This window comes from Rutidosis leptorrhynchoides, chromosome 6 (genome assembly GCF_046630445.1).
Source record: "Rutidosis leptorrhynchoides isolate AG116_Rl617_1_P2 chromosome 6, CSIRO_AGI_Rlap_v1, whole genome shotgun sequence".
Classification (NCBI taxonomy): Eukaryota; Viridiplantae; Streptophyta; class Magnoliopsida; order Asterales; family Asteraceae; genus Rutidosis; species Rutidosis leptorrhynchoides.
The window spans coordinates 51,603,452-51,608,872 of NC_092338.1; positions in this window are offsets into that span (position 1 = coordinate 51,603,452).

Consider the following 5,421-nt stretch of genomic DNA (forward strand, 5'->3'; position numbering starts at 1 on the left):
TGCAACCACCGTTCTTACGGTTGACACCCGATTTAGTTCAGGTGACCTAATGAATTCCAGGTGAATTCCTAGGATTTTACGTTCAATGGTAATGAACGCATTGAAAATAGGGTTTTCAGAAAACAAATCGGTTTGTAATTTTGATCAAAATATTTTCTCGTTCAAGCTCGAGTTTAGATATCATTGAATTCCATGAGTTTGAATTCTCAATCTTTAAGGTCAATCTCTAGGATTGAGTAATATCAGTCTTAAAAGCTGATTTTTAATCTTTAAGGAGATTATCCTTTCTGGGGATCTGATTCATTAGTCTTATCCAGCTAATTTGCATGGTGCCCCCCCATTTTACAAGATAAATCCTTCTCATGGTTAGGATAAATCTGACCACTTGGCGACCCTGTTTAATGCCGAGGTCCGTGGATTTCCTGCTGATTTTAGTGATGACTTTTCTAGATTTTTTGTCAACCTACAGCTGGTCTGGACGACAACTTCATGACCTAAATCAAGAAGCGCGTTTCTTTTTTCGGAAGACTTTACTTCCTTTTAATGATGGAATTGATTCATCGTGTAGATCCATCTTTCTTTTCTTTCATCGGGTAAAACAGTTTAGTTTAGTCCAAAGCAAAAGTATTTTCAGTTATTTGTTACAGATATATGTGACATATTGGTAAATATTCCCACACTTGGCTTTTATTTTCCTTTTTATCGTCCTCTATTCCATTTTAAATGAATTTTAACATTTTAGTTTGTTTCTCAATTTATGTCCTTTCCGAGGTAACAATAATTTCGGTATTAACACCTAGTTTTATCGTTCATAAATATGTATAAACATGATTTTGAGTTCATTTAATTGAAAAAAAAAAAATTTTAAAATTTTACACTAGAATTGGGTAGTCAGTATATAAGACTAGGGCTGTTCTTTATTATCAGAGAGCACTAGATTCTAATACAACTACTGCTTTACTAGTATTTTTAATGGTAACCAAGTGTTTAAGATAAAAATTTTAAAATCCGAAAGAATTTAACCCCTTCCCACACTTAAGATCTTGCAATGCCCTCATTTGCAAGAAATCAGTAACAATTTAAATTATTGAGGGTGATTTTTGTGAAAATGATTAAATTTTTACCAAAGTTTCCAAATATATTGGCGTTTGTTTGCTGAATGATAAATGGTGCACATCATTTGTTCATTCCGTCTTGTTGTTATTTCACATATATTTTGCATCTTGTCGTCAAAATTAGTTGCTTTTGCTGAACTTAATGCCAGTCTTTGAAAATGCGTTGTTTTACCCTGTTGTGTACATAAGATAAACTGCAAACATATATACATATTTTTGAAGTTTGGTATATTACCCCACATTCAAAAATTATTAAAATCTAAGAATAAAAGTTAGACAATTATAAAAACTATTACAATATTAACAAAAGTATTAAACGTATCAATCATTACAAATTACAAAAAAAAAAAAAAAAAAAGTAGACTAGGGATGATATTGATACCAATAGGGGTTCCAGGCATAACCATAGGTGCTATAAAATGCTTCGGCAGGGTTATACATAGGATATGGTGGCTGCATCTCTATAGACCAGGGAGGGAAGATGGGTTTCGGTGTAGAAATATAGTTTCTACCTATATGTTGGCAATGAGCTATGATTTGGTTCTGATGAACTTGCCAATCTTCAAATGCTCTCTGTCTAGCATTTTCGTACTCCTGAGAAGCTATAAACCTTTGCATTTCTTGCATCTCATTCCCCCCTCCTACATTACCTTGCTGTTGGTTTCTCTCAACCTGTGGATGTCTACCATGGTATGGTACTGCGGCGTTATTTCGCCTCTTCAAAACTTTCGCACCATGGTATACATTTAAACCTATAGTATCGCGGGGTTCTGGTTCTTCTACTAATAATCCCCCCCGACTTATATCCACACCGAGATATTCACCAATCAAAGTAATAAAAATACCACCTCCTATTATGCTATGCGGTCGCATCCCCCTAACCATAGCTGATAAATAATAACCCACACAATAAGGTATACTTACAGCGCTTTGTGGGTCTCGAATACACATATGGTAAAACAAATCCTATTCATTTACCTTTTCCTTGTTCTTACCTCTTTGTGTAATCGAATTAGCTAAAAACCTATGAATCACTCTTAATTCGGCTCTATCTATATCCAAATAAGAGTAATTTCCCCCTTTGAAACGGTGATGGCTTGTCATTTGACTCCACACACCGTGTGTATCAAAATTTTCATCTATCTTTCTACCGTTTAGTATCAACCCTCTACAATCGGCAGATGCTAACTCCTCAGGCGTATATATACGTAAAGCCTGAGCCATGTCTAGTAAAGACATGTGGCGCATCGAACCGCCTAACAAAAATCTAATAAAAGAACGATCGGTTAAACTAGCTACCCGATCATTCAACTCTATACTACACAACAATTCTTCACACCATACTTTATATACAGGTCTACGCATGGTGAATAAACGTACCCAGTCATTAAAAGTAGAATTACCATACCTCTGTACAAGTAATTCCCTAATTGGCTCGGCCAATTCTACAGCTTCTAAGGGTCCCCATTCTATGACCATCGGTACCTCAACAACCTTAGAATGAAGAGTATGCAAACCCCTTTGGTATTTTGGATAATCTATCCAAAGTCTGTCAAATCTCAGGTTCGGGTGCAACTCTTCCAAGTGCATATCAGAAAATGTCATGACCGGATGAGGTATAACCTGCTTGTAGTAGTTATCCACCTCCTGTTGTTCTGCATTCTCAGTAGGAGCATTGCGAGCTTGGGATGAAGATTCACCCCTTTCAGTCTGCAAAACACATCAAACACAATTTTTGTGCATCCAAATATGCATTAGTGTCAGCAAAATCATCAATCAAAATAATTACAATGACATGATCAATTTATATCAAACTTAAGCTTATTTTCATATTTTCATCAAATCTACACTTTTTCAAATAAGCATATACGAAAATGTTCGCCAAGTTCATAAGCATTCAACTCAAATAACATGTCAAAATAATCATTACTAGCAATTAAACAAGTTTCAAATGGCATTATCTTTCAAAAATCAAGTTCATGAATTTTAGACTTGAAAAAGTCCACTTTAATTCTCAAAATCATGTTTAGGCTCAAAGTTTGGATCATTTAACTACCTAGACATGTTACACTACTCAATTTAGCAACAATTCATGACAAAAATCGGCCATAACCTGTTTATATCAAAAAGCCCCAAATTTGCTCAAGAACACAAACCCTAGATTACTCAAAATTTGAAGTTTAAGGCTTCTAATCATGTTAAACAGCATCAATCTAGGTTATACAAGCATAATACATAAACAATTTAAGCCTAATTACATTAAAAAGCATCAAAATCAAATTGGGAAAAAAAATTGCTCAAGAACACTAATTTCGGATTAAATGGTGTTTAGGTGTAGAAATTTACCGTTTTTCTTGAGTAATTCCTAGATAGCATCCTTCTCAACATGATTTTAGTGAAAGATTTGATGATTAACGGTTAAAAATTGTGATTTTGGGGGTTTTTTTTCGTGTATTTTCGCAGGTTTTTCGCTGTGTTTTTTGTTGTGGGGAGTGAACTGATCAGTTTCAGCTCTTTATTTTTTTTTTCTGATTTTTGGTCCTCCCGCGACTCGCGGTGTTTGGACCCTTCAAACTCCGCGAGTCGCGGAGTTTGCTTTTTTTTTTTAAATTATTATTAACTTATAAAACAATTAAGTAAATAATTTTTTTAAAATTTTGTTTCCCTTATTATTGAGGACGAGGTCGTTTCGGATCGATGTCCTAGTCTGTCACTCGACAAAATTTTAAAATTTGTCTTTTTGTAGCGATTGTTTTAAAAGCTAAGATTTTTGGTTTTTTAATGTTTTTGGCATACTTTAATTCAATAAGATTAAAAATAATGATAATAAAAGTTCTCGTCCCTCCCTTGGGTAAAGCAATTTCGGTTCAAAGACCTAGTCTTCAACTTACGACGAATTTTAAAAATCATATTTTTTTACTTAATGAGATAAAGTAAATTTTTGTTTTTAAATTCACACAATTTAAAATGCATAAAATTAAAAATTCATATTTTAAAAATTCACACCAAACTTAATTTAAAAATTCAAATATTATAAATTCACACCAAACTTAATTTAAAAATTCAAATATTATAAATTCACACCAAACTTAATTTAAAAATTTCAAATATTTACAATTTTAAAAATATTGTTTTTATAAAGTTTACAATATTAATTTAAGATTTAAATATTAATTTTAAAAACATGGTAAAAATAAAATTAAAAATCTTTTTGGCTTTTTATCCCACTTTAATCAATCAAATATTATCAAAAATATGCGCCCCTCTTTTCGGTAAAGTAATTTCGGTTCCAAAACCTAATTTAACTCATGACGAATTTTTGAAATATTTTGGGTTGATTGATTAAAGATATTTATACCTTAAGAATAAACGTTAAATTTCGCAGTGATGTAATAAATTTTTGTATGATATCAATAATTTCGGTCGCCAAACCTAATTTTATTCAATACCAATTTAATACTTTTTAGCGAATAAATTAGCGTTTATTATCAAAAGGTTAAAAATAAAATAAAAACTGTACAGACTTACCTGTGAAATAGATTTCTTAGTTATATGATCTATCCCATTCATAAGATAGTCGGTTTAATTGGTTTTTCATGGCTACATAGGCGTAACCTCGAGCATTTAGTGTCTTTTCTTTTAAACATATGAACGGTCCGTCTCTGCATAAAGTAACAAATTCGGTATTTGAATAGGTTTGATTATTTGAACATTTACCTCCATGTGACCATTTTCCGCATTTGTGACATCTTTCTAGGTGTCGTGCTCTTCTTTTCGCTGCGGATTTTGATTTTCCTTTACCAAATTGTAACTTATTATCTTCACATTTGGATTCTTTTCTAACTCCGTCCATTCTTTCTCTGATTACTGATACTAGTTCACTCGGTAGTATGTCATTATTACGTTTAGTGATCAAAGCGTGTAGCATTAGACCATGGTTTAGTTCACAGGCAGTCTTCATTTTGTAAAAACCTAAAAAAAATAAAAATTCAGAATGGGGGAGAAGACTAGTTCTTTAGGGTCTGCTAGGGAAAGACCATTCGGGTTCCATTTTCGAGAACTACACGAAAACAGATAATCTAACTCTAACAGAAATACATATTATCCTTTAAAGACTTGATTCTCCCCACACTTAGTTAGCTGTGGTGTCGAAATTGTGATTAACTTCGTTGTCAACTTCCATCGGACCATGTATGTAATGTTTAACTCTGTGACCATTAACTTTAAATTCAATCCCTTTTGAATTTATTAATTCTATCGTTCCGTATGGAAAAACTCTTTTGACTATGAATGGTCCAGACCATCT